Below are 22,168 nucleotides of genomic sequence, written 5' to 3' on the forward strand. Positions count from 1 at the left end.
AGTGAAGATAAACAGTCCTCTAACTCACACAGGTAGTAATACAAATTAATTATGGATGAAATACAAAATTATCTAAAATTGAATGTTCTCAAAAACATTAATGTTTATATAATTATTTATATGAATATTAAGAGGCAAAGAACTTAACAAAAAATAGATTTAGATGATAAAAGCTTTCATAACCTCACTGTAAAATGCAAGAATAAATATATAAAATATATCAATACATAAAATAAATGACAATATTTATATTTTATTTAATATCCTACAATACAGTATGATCAACTGAAATGTATGAAATGGAAGAAGGTATAAATTTAGAAAATTTAAAATGAGGCCAATATGAGTCAGGTGAGGAATAAATAAGTATGATCAATTACATTTAACATGACTTCAATTTTATGGAAAAATATTAATGGTAAACACTTTGTGTAGTGATTTCACTATAATTTTATTAAACTGTAAAAATATATTAACCTTTTCCCACAGAGAGTACAATTAAAGGTTTGTAGATATTAGTCCTCCATGGGTTCAGTGTGGGAAAGTTAGGTACCCACACTCATACCCAACACTCATATGTTTATTGCAGCACTATTCATAATAGCAAGGATATGGAGTCAATTTAAATTTATCAATCAATGATTGAATAAAGAAAATGTGCTATACATTTATTCCATGGAACTTTACTCAGCCATAAAGAATAAAATCATGTCTTTTGCAGCAACATGAATGGAACTGGAGGCCATTATTGTAGGTGAAATAACTTAGAAACAGAAAATAAATCACTACATTTTCTCACTTATAAATGGGAGCTCAATAATTCATACACTTGGATATAGGAACTGGAAAAATAGGCAGTGGAGACTCAGAAAGATGTAAGGTTGGTAGAGGGTTTAGGAATGAGAAAATACCTAATTGGGGCAATGAGCAGCATTCAGATGATTGTTGCACAAAAGCCCATACTTCATCCCTATGCAACATGTCCCTATAATGAAACTGCTTTTATACCCTCTAATGTATTAATAAAGAGAAAAAAATGGACTTGTGTGTGTGTGTGTGTGTGTGTGTGTGTGTTGCCTAGGCTGGAGTGCAGTGGCATGATCTCGGCTCACTGCAACCTCCACCTTCTGGGTTTATGTAATTCTCTGCCTCAGCCTCCCGAGTAGCTGGGATTACAGGCTCCTGCCACCACGCCCGGCTAGTTTTTGTATCTGTAGTAGAGACAGGGTTTCACCATGTTGGCCAGGCTGGTCTTGAACTCCTGACCTCGTGATCCACCTGCCTCGGCCTCCCAAAGTACTGGGATTACAGACATGAGCCACTGTGCCCAGCCAAAAAACGAACTTTTATCAAGACTCAATAGACCTCATAATTTTCTTAAATATTTAGATTAGGCAGAAAAATAATTTTAATAAAATAAAAAATAACATTGTATTTTTAGGGATGGTATAAAAAGATAATTTGATGAATTAGAGCAGTTAAGACTTAGTACACACAATATGTTAAGCGAGATTCTAAGCCATTAGACATTTGTAGACAGAATAACTAACAGTGTAAAATAAATAACACAAAGATTCATTGGCAATGACAAATTGACATATTTTCAATCATATTAGACGACATTAAAATCATTACAAAATTTACTGTTTTGTTTCATAATAAAGGATCATAATGCTAAATAACTTCATTAAAAAGTTTGACTAATTAGGCATATAGATAAATGGGCAGCATGTTGGCCAGTAAACAGGATACACATTATTTTCAAAGACCAAACAATTTTTGATATATTTACTTATTTATTTATTTTTCTGGTCAGGGGAGCAGCTTTATTATCTGGGGGTATAGTAGGGTTGTCTCCCTGGGAGGTGGGGTCTTCCACTGGTCACCCCAGGCAGTGTTCCAGGAGGCGCCATGCAATTCAGTGCTGGGCTCAGCTGGGGGCCGGGCCTTGGAGAAGGCGAACTGCGCTGGGAAGCAGTAGCTGTGGGTCCTCACCGCCCTCTCCGCGCTGCTGCACAGGGTCCCTGGTGCTCCTCAGGGTCCCGCCCAGCCTGCGTCTCCACAGGGCAGTGACCATCAGGCCCGGAACCTTCTCCTCAGAGCCCAGTTTGACACATGCCAGGCATTTCCGCTTCCTCCCCTTGGGCTGGGCTTTGCATTTGGGTTTCTTCCAGTCCTTCCGCGGCTTGTCTTAAATTCAGCTTAAATTCCAGCCTCAAATGCTCCAGCTGGAAGGGGCGTTTCCACCGCGCCATCCACACTGGTTTCCCAGAAGGCCCACTGCAGGGGTGGGTGGATTTCTCCAGGGCCCCCTGCAGACCCCAGCGCGGGGCCCTGTGAGCTCCGCCCCGCCCCTGCCTCCCGCGCCCATCCACAGAGCCAGCGGGATCCGCAGCCATCGCTTGCTTGCGCCATCACCCGGGCCCTGCGAAGCGAGTGTGCGCCCCTCAGCTCTCCGAGCACGCTGACAGCCGCTTCCTCCCCTTCCCTGCCCCTGGGGGTCCTGCCTGCAGAACGCTGGGCAGAGGTGAAGGAACTGGGAAATGTTCTTTTCTCCAAATTGACTTTGAGGTCTGCCTCGTCCTCTCCACTGCCTCCCACCCTGCCCGCAGTCTTCCCTGGGGCCTGCAGTTTTAGCAAAATTCCCCTGCCCCCGGCCTGTGTTGGGAAGCAGTCCTGTTGCCCACTCCCACCCTTCACCTCTTTTCTGGCCCATTCTCTCTCCCCACTGGGTCTCTGACACGACCCCCTCTCCTCCCTACTGTCCCCAGAGCCTCTCTCTGCTTCCCGTGCTCAGCCTCCCTGACTGCTTCTCCCTCCCCATCCTGAATCTCTGGGCTCCCATGGGGTGCACCCCCCCGCCGCCCTCCCTGGGCCCAGGCAAAACCGACAAAATTGTTTCAAGTGGGAACATTTGAATTCCACTGAATTCATGACAGCAGAAACCCATCTGGTCATATTTTAAAGAATGATAATAGCAACTATCAATGTAAAGTATAACAAGGCTTAAGAATACCCACCATCTTACCAAAAACACAACAACAAAACCATGTTATAGCTAAAAAACAAATTCAATAAAGTTACAGGATATGATATTATCATGAAAATCAGTTGCATTTTTATACAATAACAGCAAAGTGTCTGAGAAAGGAATAAAGCAATTCCATTTACAATATTATCAAATAGAATGAAATACTTAAGTCATAAAATAAAATGAGTTTAACCAAGAATAGTAAAGATCTCATACTGAAAACTATAAAATGATGATGAAAAAATTGAAGAATACAAAATGGGAAATATATCCTGTGTTCATAGATTCTAAAAATTAATATTGTTAAAATGTCTATATTACAGAAAGTTATCTACAGTTAAAGAAATTTCCATCAAAATTTTAATGCCATTAAAATAAATGTAGAACAAACAATTGTAAAATTAGTGTGGAGCCACAAAAGACCCCAAATAGCCAAATATTGAGAAGAATAAAAAGGCTGAAAGCCTCAAACTTTCTGATTTCAAACTATATTACAAAGCTATACTCATCAATATAGCATGGTACCTACGCAGAAACAAATGGAACAGAATAGAAGACCCAAAAATAAACTCACACATATACAGTCAACTGATCCCGCAGAATTAGGAAAAGATAGATACGTCAAGAAATAGTGTAGAAAAAAACTAGATATGCACACACAAAAAGTAAAGCCTTCTTTTATCACAAAAATGAGTTTAAAATAAAGACTTAATAACTAAAATCATGAATCCTCTTTTAAAAAAAATGGGGATAAAGCTCCTTGACACTGGTCATGGCAATGAAGTTTTGGCTTTGACACAAAGAACACAAGCAACAAAAGCAAAAATAGAAGAGTGAAACTATATCAAAGTCAAAAGTTTCTGCACAATAAAGAAAACAATCAACAAAATGTAAAGACAATATATGGGATGGGAGAAAATATTTGTAAACCATATGTAGGATAATATGTTACTATCCAAAATATATGTAATACTAATCAATGTGGGGAAAAAAAAAACTCACAACAAAACAAAAACCAATTCCCTGGTAAACCGGGCAAAATAACTCAATATCCATTTTTCCAAAGACATACAAGTGGCCACAAGGTACAAAAAAAAGATTCTCAACATCGCTAATTATCAGAATAATTGAAGTCAAAATTGTAATGAGATATCACCTTATCATGGTGTTAGGATAGCTATTATCAAAAAGTCAAAATATAAAAAGCGTTAGGGTACAGAGAAAAGAGAATATTTGTACACGATTGCTGAACATGCTCACAGGTGCAGCCATTATAAAAAAAAAAAAACAGTAGGGAGGTTTTTTAAAATTTTTAAACTAGATGTATGATTAATCCTAATTCAAAGCATACAGCCAACAGGCATAAAGTCAGTATGGCCAAAAGTATCTGCACTCCTCTGATACAAATAAATGTATATACTGTGAGAGAGACATAATTTCAGCTTTAATAAAGAATGAAATTGTTTCATTTACAACAATGTTGATGAACCTTGAAGACAATAAGCAAAATACAGAAAGAAAAATGCTGCATGATCTCATTTTTATGTGGAATCTTAAAAAACAAAAGAAGAAAGAAAAAATGAAACAGAGACTAGAATGGTAGTTACCATGGGCTAAGACGTGGGGAAAAGTGGGGAGATATCCATCGAAGGGTGCATAATGAAAAACTCCTGGGGAACTTATGTGCCGAATAGTGACTATAGTTAATAATAACCTGTACTTGAAATTTGTTACAAAAGTAGGTCTCAGGTGCTCTCACCACACACAAAGAAATGTATAAAGTAACTATGTGAGGGGATAGATACGTTAACCAGCTTCAATGAGATAATTTAAAGATACATACACATCTAAAAGCTCTATTGTACACCCTAAATATATATACTTTTCAATGTGTAAATCATAGCTCAATAAATGTGGTGAAAAAATTAAAAGTAATCAGCAGGTCATATTTAGTCACAGGTAAACTTTATTTAAAACTGTCTTGTGCACTGTTTCTGGCTCAACCTGAGAACACCTCCAGTGTTTCTGGCCCCTTGACTTCTCCCACACTCCTCTCGCTCTTCCTGCAGCTGGGGAAGAGGTAATCGTTCCCAAGAGTTTTCCGGTTTCAAGAGTTTTCCAGTTTCAAGGCCATGCAGATCTGGCAGGGCCGTCTTCTGTCCCTTGCACATTGAGCACAGCCCCGTTTGGCTCCAGGCAAGCCCTGTCAGGGTGTCCTGGAAGGGGCCACAGCAGGGGCAAGGCTGCCTTTCGCTGCCTGCACTCCCATGGCCTCTGGCTTCGCAGGCATTTTTTTAGGGCCCTAGCACAGCCCCTCCTCTCATTACCAGTGAAGGCAATGTAACTGCAGAAGACACTGAGGGGGAAAGTGAGAAAAAAATCTTGGCCCCCTTGTATTAGAGTAATTATCATTAGATGACCCTTGTTGTGAACAGAATCACTCTTTATTATTACTGCTGTGAAACCTGCTACAATTGGAAGAGAAAATGATCTGGAGCATATTCTCTGAGTTCCTGAAACTGGTGTCAGTAAGTTTCATGCAAACATTTATTTTGACCATGACTTACAAAGTTATGTCCTTGCAGATCAAGGCAGTCAAAATGAAACAATTGTTAATGGAAAGTGGATTGTTCATCTGAAAACTAGATTTGAGCCTTATGTACTTGAGCATAGATGTGAAGTGAAAATTGGAGAGACTGGGTTTCCCTTTCACATTCACCCTGGCAGTGATAGCTGTGATGGCTGTGAACCACGGCAGGTTAGAGCTCACTTTTGCCTTGATAAGAAAGAGAATTGTTTACTGGTCCAACACTAAGTAAGAAGAAAAAAGAGATGGAAATGAGAAAATAATTTTTAAAATATGAGTGAAATATGGTTTACATTATACAGACTATGAAGATGAATAGACATTGAAGAATCTAAAACACAAAGATAGAACTGGAAAACGTAGGGAGCCGATTGGAAGTGAAGGAACTTTCCAAGGAGTTGATGCTCCTGCATCTGTTCATTCTGAAATTACCGACAGCAACAAAAGTCAGAAGATATTTGAGAAGGTGTGTTGGAAAAAAGGAGAGGGCCTGGGGAAAGATGGTGAAGGAATGAAAACTCCTATCCAGCTTCAGCTTTAGTGGACACACGTAGACTTGGGGACAGGCAATGCCTCCTCAATTGAAGATGTTCACCTTCTCCAAGACAACAACAACAACAACAACAATAACAATATCAAACTATGAAAAAGCATGAGATAGGTTTGCTGAAAACTTCCCAGAAACTAAACCTTAAAAACATGACCTAGGCACCATGGCTTGGGTAAATGAGACTCTAGAGTGAAGGTGAATCATAGAGGAAAACTTAAGTTTTTTAAAAAATAGAGTTTGGAAACTCTTATTTAGTTTTTGCAGAACTTTTCTCCCCTAGAGTCTGTGGCACGGAGGAACTCTCTCACAGTTTACCCCTTCCTAATTCAGAAATGTGTAATGAAGTTTGGTTTGCAGCTTTTGAAAACCATTTTTTAAAATTAATAAATAGTGATTGAATCAAGTTATGCAGTAAGTGGACTAAAGTTTACAGGGCACAGATGAATTTATCAAATTTCGTTATTTTATTTTGTCATTTACGACATTGATATAAGCAAAAAGCCATATAAGCAAAACTCATATAACCACTAATTACTTAAATGTACATTTGTTTTTGTCTCGATATATTCACAGTAACACACACAGCAAAAGAAACATCAAAATTTATAAAAATAAATCTGACTATATGCATTCTTGTGTATGACCTTTAGAGCCCAGATAAAAGAACCTTTATACTTGAAATAAACTAAATAATATTATTGAAGAACTAATGAACAGGTGACATATTGTAGAAAATGTCTTTTGTTGTTTTCTTCTGTAAAGAATCTCTTGATTTGTGCTATGTATTCAGCATTTATATTTCATTTGTTTCACAGCTAATGAAATATGTAAATATGAACAACTCAGCACAGTATTGAAATAGTGTGCTGGCATTTGTAGTTTTTATAAATATTATGGCAGGCAATTGAGTTGTGCCAAAGAAATATGATTTCTAGTACAAAAGGAATGCATAAGCCAGGGCCTCAAGTTTAAGATATTTATTGAAAATATCCTCAATTGCAACACAAACATCATAACATTTTAAAAAAAAACTCTTTTCAATAAACTGAATTAAACAAAAAATTCAAATAATAACTTTTATGGAGTTAGGGAAATGCTAATGAAGTAGAATGGCAATTGAAGCTGAAAGATCTGAATTCAGGTAAATAATTTTACCCATATTAGTTTTATGTTAAAGGAAAAAACAATTCTGTCCATGTACTATTTATTGCAGTGAAGTATTTCAGAAATCTGTGCATAATACATAATTAATTTTCTAATGGTAAAAAAGTAATCACATTCTACAAATTACTACATTATGGTCTATTGAATAGAGTGGCATTTCAAATGAAGAAACTTGGAAGTTTTCATGAGATGGTGACCTATGCCACAGAAAAACTATGTAAAATATTTTACCCATGTGTGCAACTGTTGATACTTCTGCTTTTCAGGAAGATAACATGCTTTAAAAATTTAATGCAGATAACTAAAATCACCAAGAAGTTACAAGAATTCACAAAATGCCTAATATAGTTGAAAGAAAATTATAGAAACTTCTCAGGAATAGAAATAAAGGTAACAATCTAGAGAAGTATCAACCTAAGAGGGCCAGTGCTCCATTTAGATGCATCTGGTCACAAGGACGTCAAATCCATGTTGGTTTTTCGGCTTCTGACAAGGGAAATGGAATAAACCAAGATGAACTGGCTACTGGCATCCCAAGTGTGCTGTCTTCCACATGTGAGAACTAAATTATAAATTATGTTGCAAAAAAGGAGATAAGTCACTAGTGTGAAGCATTAAATTATATGGTACATAAAACTCAGATGTGAGGTTTATATTTACAAGATTGCCAATATAATAAAAAAAAACAATTTAATGTGGCAAAAAAACTATAAGCCTGTCAAGTCATATTTGGAAAAGAGGCAAATGGAAAATAAACTATTGAAAATGTAGCAAAACTATTTAATGTACAGCATACAAATTATGCATTAAAATAGGCTAAGCTGATGACAGAACTAAGACACTGAACTGCTGAGCACAATTAATGTAGTCATCTACTATTTGAAGGCAAATTAATACAAAATACAAATATATTTATTTACATATGAAAATTAGATGAGAAGAAATGAAAAATATTTTATTGTTTCACTAGACTATATAAACAGAAAGGAAGTATTTAAAGAATCAGTGACTCATAAATTTCAGAAACTAAGGTAAGATAAATTAAGAAATACTTAAAAGAAATGATTTTGGTTATTGTGAATACTGCTTCAATAAACATGGGAGTGCAGTTATCTCTTTGACATACTGATTTTATTTCCTTTTGATATATACCCAGTGTTGAGATTGCTGGATCATATATATGGTAGTTCTATTTATAATTTCCTGAAAAACCTCTATGCTGTTTTTCTGACCTGGCCGGGGCCCCGACAGCTGGGCGTCCTGTCGCAGTTGCTCCCTCAGGATCCCCTCACCCTCCGCCTCCCAACAGCTCGGGCTTTTGCGTTTGCTGTGGCTGCTGCTTGTGCTCCTGCAGCTTGGTATTGGAGACGCCTGGTTCTGATCTCAGGACAGAACCATGAACCCAGCGGCAGCAGCAGTGCGGGATGCTTTCCCTCCGTCACCGTGCGCCAGCTGCAGAGCCTGCCGAGTCCGCCATGCCCGGAGCGGACCGGCAGTGCAGCGCCAAGTTATTCCTGCTGGAGGCGGCCAGGGAGTGAGTGGAGTCCTGGGACACCTCTGGGGAGCGGGCGAAGGAGGAGCCGCAACCCCTATGTCCTCTGTTTCCCCAGGGATATGCAGAATTACCATGAAACCATGACTCCTCTTTCTGGGAATTACCAATGGGAAAATTGGAGTCTAGAAAATGTTGCCATCATTTTAGCCCACCAGTTCCCCAATAGCTATAGTTGGGTGATAAAGTGCTCCCGAATGCATTGTACGGACACAGCTGTCATGATGATTTTGTGAAAAGTAACATGTTTGGTTCCCCAGAACACAATACTGACTCTGGAGCTTTTAGGCATCTTTGTATGTTATTAGTTAATGCTTTTAAGTCAGAATAGTTTATCAAAGAACAAATTGAATGATTGGAATAAGGACTTCACAGCATCTAATTGTAGTCCAGTTCTTCTCACACTGCAAATCGTTTCCAGGGAGAAACAGAGAGGACCTGTGAAAAATCTGATGAATTGGCCATGAGTTTGTATCCACCATCACTAAATGACGCATCTTTTAATTTGACTGGATTCTGTTGTATCCGAGCGAGTTAGAGAGAAATGCCACACTTTGAGACAAATTCAGGAGTCGTTTATTAGGTAGCGACCGAGAGACGGCTAGTGCTCGAAATTCTCTTGGCCCCGACTAAGGGGCTTGATTTTGTTGTATACTTTGGTTTAGAAAGGGAAGGGGGGGGTGCTTAATTGTAGAAATCTTACAGGAGTGAAACAGGCAAAAAAGTTAAAAAAACAAATGGTTACAGGGAAGTAAAGAGTTCCAGGTGCAGGGGCTTTAAATTCATCACAAGGTGATAGATGCTGGGATTTTTGGGCATTACAACCAGACACAAATGCGGGGGCTTAGGGTACTATCATCTGGACAAATTCCTAGGAACTGCGGACCTAGCTTGCCATAGCATCTTATCAGTTAATTGCATTCTCTGATGTGCTGGGAGTCAGCTTGCACAAGTTAAGTCCTTGAGGAAGGGGGTGGGTAAGGAGCCCTTGTTGTCTTGCAAATGAAGGAGCCAAATGGAGTCTGTCCAGTTTCTCAACTAAGAGAGAGTGATTCAGGTTAATGCAAGTTAGAGTATCACAATTCAATAAAGGTTGTGTTGTTTTGAATCAGTTTGTTGTTGTTGTTGTTGTTGTTGAGAGAAGCAAAGACAGACAAAGACACAAATGCTTTCATTAAAAGCGTAAGAAAAACGTATTGGCTGGATGGTGGTCATTCCAGAAGAAGCAATACTTGGGTTACTTATTCACAAGTCTTGAAAGAATTTGCACAATGGAGGATTATTGTTCACACCCATGTAACACTTTACAAAATATGTGATCCAATGAGATCTTGGATTGGAAAGGAGCAAAATAAATTTGTTTAGATACTTGGGGGATATTGATATGCAGGTGGCTAGCTGAATTCATTTCACAAAGGAAGATTTCTACATAGAGCATCCCTTCAGAGTTCATTAAGTATTTTGAGGCTACAAGTATATTAATGTAATTGTTCATTGGAAGACCATAAGCACTTTGAGTGGTATAAATTCAGATAATAGAATGTAATTCATAGATGCATTGTCAGTTTAGGGGTATGGGGGAAAGCATACATTCCTGAAATATGAGTGTAATGTGCAATAGTATTTCTTGCTTGGGAATGTGAGCAGTTTTTAATTTGGGTTGGGTTAGAATTAGTTAATTTGAAGTCTAACAAGGTGGTTTGTGATAATATTGAGTAGATACAAGACCCTTAAAATGAAAGGTACCACATAGTTCTTGTAGAAGATAACCAAAATTGTTTCTGTTGGAAGTAGTGGTTTTCTAAGTAATGTTACTAATTTTGATGACATTTTAATAGTGATTAGCTATTTTGGCACTTAAAACTTGTGTGGAAACATTTTATTTCTCTTCAAACAAAAGCAAAGGCACAATGTTGTTTCCTATCATTTTGGAATAATTGTACCTTGCCTCTTTTGTTGTGTAAACTCATTGACTTGTCCTTTAATGTGAAACCAAGTACTTTTTTCTTGAGAGTAAAAATATATTTGTTTCCCAATGTCCAAAAATGTGCAAGAGTGTAAAGGTGGTTTTTAAAAATATAGCCATGTGGTGATGTGTCCCCTTAGTCCCAGCTACTCAGGAGGCTAAGGCAGGATGATCTTTTGAGTCCAGGCTGTAATGCACCATGATTGTGTTTGTGACTAACTACTGCACTCCAGCCTAAGTAGCATAGTGAGACCTCATCTCTAAAAGAAAAAAAAAGAAAAACAGAAAAAATTACACTTAAGTAGCATCACTTAATTTTTAATTGATAGTCTTTAGTTGATTGTTTTGGATAAGACATTCTGGGGTTTCTTGAATCTCGGCCAAAAACCAGTTGTTTTTGAAAACTGTCTTAAATTAAGCACATTTATATATTTTGGATAAAAATGAACTACAGGAAAATTTTCAAATTTTTCATTATATTAGTCTTTTTGAAAGAGAACAACTTAAATAAGTTAAATATATAATGCTCTAATTGTCCATGCTCTATTAAAAAGGAAACAGATTCCATATATCTAAATCAATGCTTCTCTACAATCATGACTTTGTCAGAAAAAAAAAAATAGTTATTCTTGGCCAAAATGCAAATTACATTGCTGTAAGAAAAGTTACAAGACAACGTTTAAACATCATCCAGCCTGAGGCCAGATCCACATATGACAGTTACAATTTCAACTCTGAAAGATTTAGCATCTCATTAGTGGACTCTGCCCATGTATGAAGATGACATCCTAATTGTTGGCTACATGTGTCTATGAGAGTCACAAGCTCACTGTTTGCTGGGCCCTGTTATGTAACTTTCTATAAAATCCAAGGTCTTTAAACAATACATGTGAGTGTGGCAATCCCCTTTGCGTCCCTCCCATTGTATGGGAGCTCTGTTTTCACTCTATTAAATCTTGCAACTGCACACTCTTCTTGTCCATGTTTGTTATGGCTCCAGCTAAGCTTTCGCTCATGGTCCACCACTGCTGTTCATTGCTGTCCCAGATCCGCCGTTGACTTCCACCCCTCTGAATCTGGCAGGGTGTCTGCTGCACTCCTGATCCAGTGAGGTGGCACCCATTGCCACTCCCAATCAGGCTAGGGGCTTGCCATTGTTCCTGCGAGGGCTAAGTGCCCAGGGTTCGACCTAATCGAGCGGAATAGAGCTATAACGCTCACCACATGGCCCAAGATTCCATTCCTTGCAATCTATGAGGCCAAGAACCCCAGGTCAGAGAACAAAAGGCTTGCTGCCAACTTGGAAGTTGCCCAGCACCATCTTGGGAGCTCTAAGAACAAGGTAACATTTTGGTGACCATGAAGGGACCTCCAAAATGGTGAGTAATGTTGGACCACTTTTGCTTGCTATTCCATCCTATCCTTCCTTAGAATTGGAGGAAAATACCAGGCACCTGTCAGCTGGTTAAAAACAATTAGCGTGACTGCTGGACTTAAGACTCGGGTGTGAGGCTGTCTGGGAAAGGGCTTTCTAACAACCCCAACCCTTCTGGTTTGGGAGTGTTGGTCTGCCTGGAACCAGCTTCCACTTTCAATTTTCCTGGGGAAGCCAACGGCCGACTAGAAGCAGAAAGCTGTCGTCGTGAACTCCCAGCGTTAGCCAGTTGACATCATGGTGCAGCCAGAAGTCTCTACTCAACAGTTGCCCATGCGTGCACCCCTACCTTTCCTTCTGACCCATACCTCCTGGGTCCTGACCACAACTTTCTTGAAAGTGTAGCCTGAAAATTCTCCTTATCTCTGAATCTACTTCCTCTGATCCCTGCCTCCTAGGTACTAATGGTTCAGACTTTCATTTCTTCTAGCAAGATGTATCCCCAAAGGCATCTAAGAAAGCTCTATGCTGTGTCCTTAGGCCCCTAGGCTATGATCCCAGAGAGTCTTCTCCCTGGTGTCCCTCCCAATTTAGGCATACAGCTCTCAACATGGGCAGTTATGTGGTACCCATTCCCCACCACCCTTGCCAGGGCCCCAAGTCTGTAAAGGGCTAGGAGAAAAGAAAGAGAAACAGAGAGAGACAGAGGGGAGAGAAAGAGAGAGAGACAAACAGGGAGTCAAAGAGAGAAAGAGAAAGATAGAATTAGTAAAGAAAAAACAGTGTGCCCTATTCCTTTAAAAGCCAGGGTAAATTTAAAACCTATAATTGATAATTGAAGGTCTTCTCCATGACCCCATAATACTCTAGTACTACCTTGTTGTCAGTGTAAACAAAGGCATAGCCTGAAAACACTGAGACCACTGACAACCCATAGCATTCCTATCAAAAATCCTTAACCCAGTATACTGCGGATGGCCCAAATGCATCCAATCTGTAGTGGCAACTGCTTTGCTAACAGAAGAAAGTAGAAAAATAATCTTTAGAGGAAACCTCATTGTGAGCGCACCTCAGCAGTTCAGAATTATCCTAAGTCAAAAGAGCAAAAAGGAGCTGGGAACGGTGGCTCGTGCCTGTAATTCCAGCACTTTGGGAGGCCGAGACAGGCGGTTCATGAGCTGGAGGTTTATACCAGCCTGACAATGCTAAAAGGAGCCTAAGTCCCCTCAGAGGGAGCAGCCAGGCGGGCATCTGACTGATCCCATCACAGGACCCCCTCCCCCAGGGACCTCCATGGGTGCCTGCCTACCACGCCTTCAGGTGTCAAAGCCCCCAACTGTCAGGAGTGTATGCAATGAGAGTCAAACCATTAACACTGTACTGGATCTTGTTATATTATTCTTTGCACAATCTGCAGCTTTTTACAATATGTTTGAGACTTGCAATCCACTCTGAAACCTTTGTCCTTATATAAGCCCATGACCTTACTTATTTGTCCAAGCCCAAAAATGAGATTCGACATCTCTTCTATTGACTGGCTCAGATATGAGAGTCATTACCATGCCTGTGAGCTAGGTCCAGCAATGAGTCACCCATTTTACCTATGGCCAGATCTGCATGTGACAGTCAAAATTCCAGCTGTGGATTGTGTCTATGAGTGAGATTCAGGGCCTTAACAGTGGGCTCTGTCCATGTGTGAGATTGACAATTTTAACTGTTAGCTATGTGCTGGGCCCTGTAATGACAGTCTCTGTACCAACAAAGGACATTATGCAATATGCATAAACTTCCTAATGCTTTGTGATCTTTCCAAAAGTAGGAGTCCGAAGTCATGATACACTGCCATAAGCCCAGCTAGAAGAGACAAAATCTCTTCTATTGGTTGGGTCCATGTAAGATAGTCATCATTATGCCTGTGAACTGGACCCAAGTACATGTTACAATACCACCTGTTGACAGGGACCAGAAGGAAAGCCACATCACCTAAATGCTGAGCCAGGGATATGTTAGTATTTATTTTGAGAGAAGAGCCCTGGCAGGAAAGTTACATCACCTGGCTGCTGAGCCCACTGATATGGCACAATGCCCTCTGTGGGCAGGGCCAAGGCAGGGGAGTTAAATTAATTAGTTGCTGGATCCAGCAATATGTCTCAAATTATTCTATGGACAGAGCCCAGAAAAAAAGAGAAGAGTCATATGACCTAGGTGATGGGCACAGAGATATGTCATAATGCCCTCTGAGGAAGGGCTCAGGCAGGAGAGTTACATGACCTAGAAAATATGGCCCAGGTATATTTCACAATCCCAACTATAGGCATTGCTTAGACAGGAGAGCCACATCACCTGGGTGCTTGGCCCATCAATTTGCCACAATCACCTTTGTAGGGGGAGTCCAGGCAAAATAGAACAGTCACATCTTCCAGGTTCTGGGCACAGTAATACATCACAATTCCCCAGGTAAGCAAGTCCAAGGCAAAAGAGGAGAGTCGCATCAACTAGGCGATGGACCCAGTGAAATATCACTGGGGGCTGACCCCAGGCCAGAGAGGAGAGTCGCATCACCTAGGTGACTGGTGCATAAATACTTCAAAATCTCCTCTAAGAGAATAGCCCAGGCAGAAGAGTCACATCACCTATGTGGTTCACCTAGGTATAGGTCACAATCCTGTGTTTACCTAGGACCCAGGCAGAAGAATAAAATCAACCAGGTGCTGGGCAAAAATATGTGTCAAAATCAGGCCCACAGAAAGGTCCAGGGATGAGATTCACAATACTGCATATGGTCTAGCTTCAAATGTGAAACTCAACACCTTTTGTAAGTTCTGTCCAAGTAACAGTCACAATGTCAACAGTGGACTGGATCTGTGCATGACAGCCCCAACCTCATCTGCAAAAAAGTGTCCTAATAAAGGAGACACAGCCTCACAGGGTGTTTAATCTTGATCCAAAGTCACCATCTTACCAGTGGTCCAGATCCATGTATGAGAGTTACAGTTTCAACTTTCAATTGCCTCCAGGTGTGAGATTCAGATCCTTACTGTTAGCTAAGTGCGCAGACAAGAGTCACAATTTCATCTGTGTTATGGACCCTGATATGAAACTCTCTTTACCACCTGAGGGCATTGTACAACATGCTTGAGTGTTGTAGGGCTCTGTGACTTTTGTACAAGTAGGAAATCCAGGACATTTCCTGTTGCCCTAAGCCTAGTTACTAAAGCAAACATCTATTTCATTGGCTGGGTCCAGGTATTAGATTCATTACTGGGCCTATGAGCTGGGTCCAGAAATGAGTCACCATCCTACCTGTGGCCAGATTTACATATAGCAGTCACAATTCCAACTATGGACTTTATCTGCATGTGAGATTCAGGAGCTCACCAGTGGGCTCTCTCCATGGGTGAGGGTGACAATTCTAATTGTCAGCAGGATGTGCCTGTGAGAGTCACAATATCACCTGTGTTCTGGTTTGTATTATGAAACTCTCTGTACCACCCAAAAGCTTCATATTATGTGTGTGTGTGTGTGTCAGAATCTTCTGTAACTTTTTACAAGTAGGAGACTCAGGACCTTACCCTTTGCCCTAAATCTGTCTATGAGAGTCAAAATCTCTTCTATTGGGTGGTTCCACATCTGAAAGACATCATGATGTCTGTGTGATGGGTCTAGATACTGGTTACAATCTTACCTATGGGTGAACAGAAGGCAAGAGAGTCACATCATCTGGGTGATTGGCCAGACATATGTCACAATCCCTTTTGTTGACAGGTCCCAAAAAAGGAGTTACATCACCTTGGTGCTCAGCTCTGAGATGTGTCACAACATTGCCCAGTACAGGCACGGCACAGGCAAGAGAGTCACATTTCCTGTGTGCTTGGCCCAGTGGTATGTCACGTTTCCTTATGTAGGGAGGGCACACGTAGCAAAAGAGAGTCACATTACCTAGGTACCGTGCTAGAGCTATCAGTCTCTGTGTTGTTCAATGTGAGAGTTATGATCTCTTTAGACATCCATGTAACAGAGCCCCAACTCCTTCATCCTCAGATGTAAAGGCTAGTGAAGACCAAATAAGCCTTGAAAGGTAAGTCCCCTAAAAAGGCAGAATGTCTTAGGCTTTGGCCTCTCCCCTTCAAGCACAATGAGATCATAACCGCTCTTTTGACTTCTCACTATGCCCAGTACTGGAACAAGGCTCCTGACTCCACACCCTCACCTTTCCACCCTTGTACCTTCACTGGGCAGATGAGAGACGAGAAGACCTGAACTCTGGGACAGTCTGGGGAGAAAAGAATCCAAAAAGGGTTGAGGTGGCAAGGGCTGAGCTCCCATGGGTGCCCCGGCCCAAAGCTGCAGGTCCAGGCTGCTTTCCAGGTGACATTCAGTGCAGGTTCTTCAATGCCACTAGAAGGCATGAAAAACCCACTGTAGCTGCTGCTTCTTCCTTTTCTTAAGCTCTGAAAATGCAAACACTTTTTCAAGGTTTTCAGATATGCCCAGGTACCCCCAACTGAAAAGGAGGATAATGGCATTGTTCATCATGGTTTATCATCTTGCCCAGGCACCAGCCAGCCCCTTCCTCGCCAATCCAGCTGCCCCAGGCTAGAGGCGATCCTGTCGAGCCTCCTCCCTGCAACTCCACTCCTCTTTTTTCTCTTCCTCAAGCACCGGCATACTTTTGGTCATCCTCCTTGTTGTCACAATGGGGAGCATGATACCATAAAGACCTGGGAACCCCAATGATCTCAGGTCCTGCAGGGGTCAGGTGAACATATAGGAAGTCCAGAAGGACAGTCATCTGCCACCTCCAGTTAAAAAAGAACAAAACCCTCACATTCCAGGAAGGAGTCAAGAACCCAGTGAAAGCCACAGGTCTAGCCCACAACCACCTAGGTATGTGGGGTCCTCCAAGGCTCACGCTTGTGTCCTGCAGGCTGGAGCCCATGCGAGGGTCTGCAGTCTTTGTTCCGGATGGGGAACTACTGCTTCAGCTGGTTACCCAGGTGTCCCCGATGGGGAAAGGAAGGAAATGGTGAGAATCTTTAGCACAGCGGATCACATCACTCTGGCAGAGACCAGTCCTGCCTGCGCATGGTACCAGAAGCCGCAGGCTAGAGGCAGTCACATCAGGCCTCCTCCATACAGCATCTCTCCTGGTTTTTTTTCAAACAGCCCTAATCACTTAATTTGGTCATCTTCCCTGTCACAATGGGGCACCTGGCGCTATAGAGACTTGGGAAACACACAGATCTGGGGTCCTACAGTGTCCAGGTGAAGACGCCAGGAGTCAGAGAGGAAAGTCTTTTGAAGCCTCCAAAAGGAATGCAACAGGACCCGGCACTGCTTGAAGAAGTGGGGTGCCTAGTGGTGGATACAAGCCCCACACATCGCAGCAGTAAACAGGTAAGGCACTCCCTGGCCTGTGCCTGTTTCCTGGAAACTGGAGCCGTGCCCAGGCTGGGAGTCACCATTCCAGACACAGAATAAGCTGTTGGGCTGGCTGCCTCACCCAGCACCCTGCCACGCCAGAGAGAATCTTGGATGCTGCTTTCCCACAGGCTGCAGTGCCTTCCAATTTAGGCCACCCTAATAACACTTCTCCCACAGGGACACCATGGTGTCCAGCCCTCCAGCCTGGGGTTTTTCATCACCCAGTGATTCCAAAAGAAATGATCTACAATGGCATGACTAAGTTCCAGAAACAAATAAACAAAATACAGAGGGAAGTCCATTGGTCACTTTGATTCTTCAAAGGTGACAATTGTCCCTCTCTGAAATCTTAAGAGTGCAGGAACAGGCTGTTCTAATGTAAATGAAATTCACACTAAAACTGATTGAAAGATGAATTCTGTTTCCAAGGTACTTTGTATTCTCAAATTGCATCTGCTTACCCTGGCCCCCTCAAAATGGAAGAGTGATGACTATTTGTCTTTGTAGCACTGTGGGGACACAGAGCCTTAACTGGAAGAGTGTCAAAAGCAACATTCCATAAAGGGCTGTCACTTCCAGTTTTCAAGCAAGGTTGGAAACCAGCCATGATGTATGAAACACTGTTGACCAAAGTGCACAATTAGTAATACAAAATGAATAATATAAACTATTGTAAATATGTGTGGACATCGTGGCAATTTGGACATCAAAAAACACTGCCAAATTCAGGAAGAGGAAGCTGTAAACTCATGGCTGTTAGGAAGCTTAACTTCTGTGTACTAGAACCCATCAAAATTTCTCCATGTCCATCTGTCCGAACAAACATTGAGATGTTTATTTCTATATAATTCCTATTGAATCCTACTGGGCAGGACCCTTCTGGCCCCATCCTCACAGCACTGGTGCAGTGGAACTGCACTTGCTCCTGCTTCCCCCTATATTGTTAGGAGTGGAAATATTTAGTAACAGGGTGGATTGGGAGGCTACTGAGGCCTCCTGGATGGGTGGGTCTGGTCTCCTGTAGCCCAAGCCTTTTTACAATAAATAAGTCATAGGTAAAGTTAGAAAAAAATTAAAAAATGGAAATCATTCTGTTTCTTTGCTCACCACAAAGAGAAACACAGCATCTAGAGATGTCTGTTGGAGCCAGGCTTGTCCTGGGAAAGTAAGAAGTGCTGAGCAGGAGCCCTGGGGATGGAGGGCAGGTGAGATGGGGCTCCCAGGAAGATGCAGCCAAGCCTGGCCCACTCAGGCTGGCAGGGGCCCTCTGAAGGCCAGGAAAGTTGGCCCAGGACACTGAAACTCAAGTGGCTCATCTGAGCCAAAGATCTGACCAGGTCGCACTGAATCTCATCAGCCCTGCCAACTGGGGGTCTGATCAGCCTTGAAGATCTTGGTCACTGGAGGCAGACAGCTGGTGGATGGGTCAGGAGAGCTGCCTACTGCCAATGCGGGAGTCCACTCAGTGTAGGCCCACTGCCCCACTCAGCAGCCTGGATAACCTGCTGAGGCTGCAGCTTCTTCCAGTTTTTGAGCAATAGGGGCATGTATCATTTCCGAAGGTTTTCAGGCAATCCCTGGTGACCTCTGGCAGGGGGTGGTTATCTTGGCAATCTCCAGCAGGGCCTATGGACTTACTCCCAGGCAACACCCAGCAATCTCCGTGCCCACCCAGGCACTAAGCATTTGTGGTGGGGCTTTCTGGAAGCTCGCCTTCTCCTGCTCGCTCTTCATTTTCCCCACCCCGGTACTTCTGGCCATTCGCCCTGTCATCATCACAATGAGACAGCTGGGTGCTGGAGACTCAGAAACTGCCATGCAGACCTTGAGTCCTTCCCAGGCCCAGCCAACAGGGCAGAGAATCCAGGAGAAAAGTCATTTTCACCTCCTGAAGTACCAGAGCTGACCAGGCACCTAGAAGTTGTGCCCCAGTGCAGGCTGCCGGTGGAGCTCATGACAAGGCCAGAACGTGAAGCACTCCCTTGTCTGTCCTTTTTTCCTGAAGGCTGGGGCTTGCCCGGCCGATGTCACCCTTCAGGACAGGGAATCAGAGCTTTGCATGGCTGCCTTACCACACCAGGGCAGCGCCACAGAGAATCATCGCTGAGGCTTTCCTGTGGGCTGCAGTGCCTGCCCCTTTAGGGTCCCCACAAAAACACCTTTCCTGCAAATAATCCACCATGTCCTGCTTGCAAGCCTAGGTTTCCTCATCAGCTGGTGATTTCAATGAAAACAAACTACAGTGGAATGACCAAGTTCTAAAGCAGGAACACACAAAGAATCTGTGGAAAGTCCATTTGTCATCTAGATTTTTAAAAGATACACATTTTCCCTTCTTGTTATATTCAGGAGTGCATGAAGCCGATATTATAATAGATGTGCAACTCACACTAAAGCTGATTAAAGGGTGAATTCTTATTCTAAGGTACTTTGTGGCCTCAAATTTGTCTGTTCCCACCCCCAGGACCCCATTAAAACTGAATAATTATCATTGAGAGAAGATGTAGAAAGAAACTAGCTAGGCAGATAGAGCAAAGAGTTCTCAGCAGAACATCCCTTCTAACAAAAAGCAACCCAAGAAATCACTTCTCTTTAACAAAGAGCAGCCTGGAAAATTGTGCAATCATACAAAAGGAAGCTGGAAGCTTGTGTGGGCAGGCATGCCTGCAGCTGCATAGATAGAAATGACCACCTTGGGCCAGACACATCCAGCATGGGGGGCTGCACCCTTCTTTGTAGCATATGCACAGTAGAAAAGAGATAAGCAACTTGGAGTAGCTCAGGCTGAGAATCTGCCTGCATAATAAAAGGTTGGGGTGTGAGCTGCCAGAGATTCATGCTCTAAGCAGATGACACACCTGGTCCTAACCAGTTTTTCATGCCCTATGTGGATAACATACCCCTTCCCACTAGCTCATCTATAAAAACACTTGTATTTCACTGCAGAATGGCAACTCTTTTTTTCTGGTTCCCTCTCTGCAGCAGAGAGCTGTTCTCTTTTTCTCACCCATTAAATTTTTGCTCTAACCTCACCTTTGGCATATCTGTGTCCTTGATTTCCTCGGTCCTGAGACCAAGAAGTTCAGGTGTAACCCCAGATGACAAGGCCAGTTTATCATGACTTGTCTCATTGCCTCTTGGGACATAGAAACGTCAATGAAAATGTGTCCAAAAGGACATTTCATAAAGTGCTCTCTCTTCCAATCTTCAAGCAATGTGGGACTATCCATCATGTATAAAAAACTTGTGGCTGAAATGCACAATTTCTAATACAAAAATGAATGCTATAAATTACTCTATGTATGTGTATTATGGCCATTCGGACATTGTCACACATTGCCACATTTAGATAGAAGAACCTGTGAACTTGTGGCTGTTAGGAAGCTTAACTTGTGCATACTGTCACCTATGAAAGTTATTTTTCCCTGCATTTCTTGAAACCAACCTTGAAATGTCAATCTTGTACACAATTTCCATTTATCCCCAGTGAGGTTCACCCATCTGGCCCTGCCCTTACAGCACTGGTACCAATGGAATTGCACTTGCTTATGCTTCTTCAAATTTTCTGGAGGTCATAAACATTTAGTGACAGAGTGGAATGAGAAGGTACTGAATCAAGGGCTGATGCCTTCTGGGTAGATGGGTAGAGATCTCCTGCAGCCTGGATATCTTCAAAATAAATAGGTTATAGGTCAAGTTAGAGAAAAAAATAATACTCTTTCTTTGAACACCACAAAGAGAAAAGCACTGGATCTAGATGTGTCTGTGAAGCCAGGCTTGTCCTGGGAAAGTGAGAAGAGCTGAGCAGGAGCCCTGGCAATGGAGAGTGGGTGAAATGTGGTCCCCACGGAGAGACCGCTAGGGTCAGGACTTGGTACAGTGAGGCTGGCAGGGACCTTCTGAAGGCAAGGGAAGATGGCCAAAGACACAAGGCTGAAGCAACCCATCTGAGCCAAAGATCTGTTTAGGTCCTTCTGAATCTCAGCAGCCTTGCCAAGGAAGGCGTGATTACCCATGGGTATCAGAGACTCTGGAGGCTGGCAGCTGGTGGGTGGGCCAGAGGCCTGACTACTGCACAAGTGTGATTTCACTGGCAGGCCAACTGCAGGGAGTGGATAAAGAGAGAGTTCTGTGTGGGAATCTCTCTCGGTGGATCATCGGGGAGGTGAAGTCTTCTTCATAGCCTCAAACCCAATTTGTGGGATAGCAATTCCAGTGAAGCTGGGACAAGCTGGCACTGCTCAACCAGGCCTCCCAAGACACCAGGTTTCTTTCCACCACAGCTGGGCCTGGATTGGGATGTGAACATCTATCCTAGAGCCCAGAGGATGGGACCCTGGTCAGTGATGGTGCTGGTGTGTGGTGTGAAGCCAGGTAGGGCAGACTCTTCAGGTGGAAGGAGAAGCCAGCTTCTCCTGTGGGCTCCCGGGCAAGTCAACACCCTCTTTGGGCCTGTCTCCTCAACTGGAAAATGCAGAAAGCCTGTTGTGCAGGCCTCACAGGGTCAAGGGGCAAAGGA

At 42.4% G+C, this 22,168-nt stretch overlaps 1 long non-coding RNA gene and 2 pseudogenes across 1 annotated transcript; all 3 read left to right on the forward strand.

Annotated features, from left to right (window-relative positions):
- Window positions 1–290: 290 nt before the first annotated feature.
- Window positions 291–6,273, forward strand: LOC112129370 (angiogenic factor with G patch and FHA domains 1-like; annotated as a pseudogene).
- Window positions 6,274–7,277: 1,004 nt separating this feature from the next.
- Window positions 7,278–10,225, forward strand: LOC129050887 (mitochondrial protein C2orf69-like; annotated as a pseudogene).
- Window positions 10,226–15,781: 5,556 nt separating this feature from the next.
- On the forward strand, window positions 15,782–20,542 carry LOC129050763 (uncharacterized). Its single transcript, XR_008514516.2, has 3 exons — window positions 15,782–16,303; window positions 17,392–17,622; window positions 17,827–20,542. It is a non-coding gene; the product is annotated as an uncharacterized LOC129050763 (long non-coding RNA).
- The last annotated feature ends 1,626 nt before the right edge of the window (window positions 20,543–22,168 follow it).

Source organism: Pongo abelii, chromosome 18 (genome assembly GCF_028885655.2).
Source record: "Pongo abelii isolate AG06213 chromosome 18, NHGRI_mPonAbe1-v2.0_pri, whole genome shotgun sequence".
Classification (NCBI taxonomy): Eukaryota; Metazoa; Chordata; class Mammalia; order Primates; family Hominidae; genus Pongo; species Pongo abelii.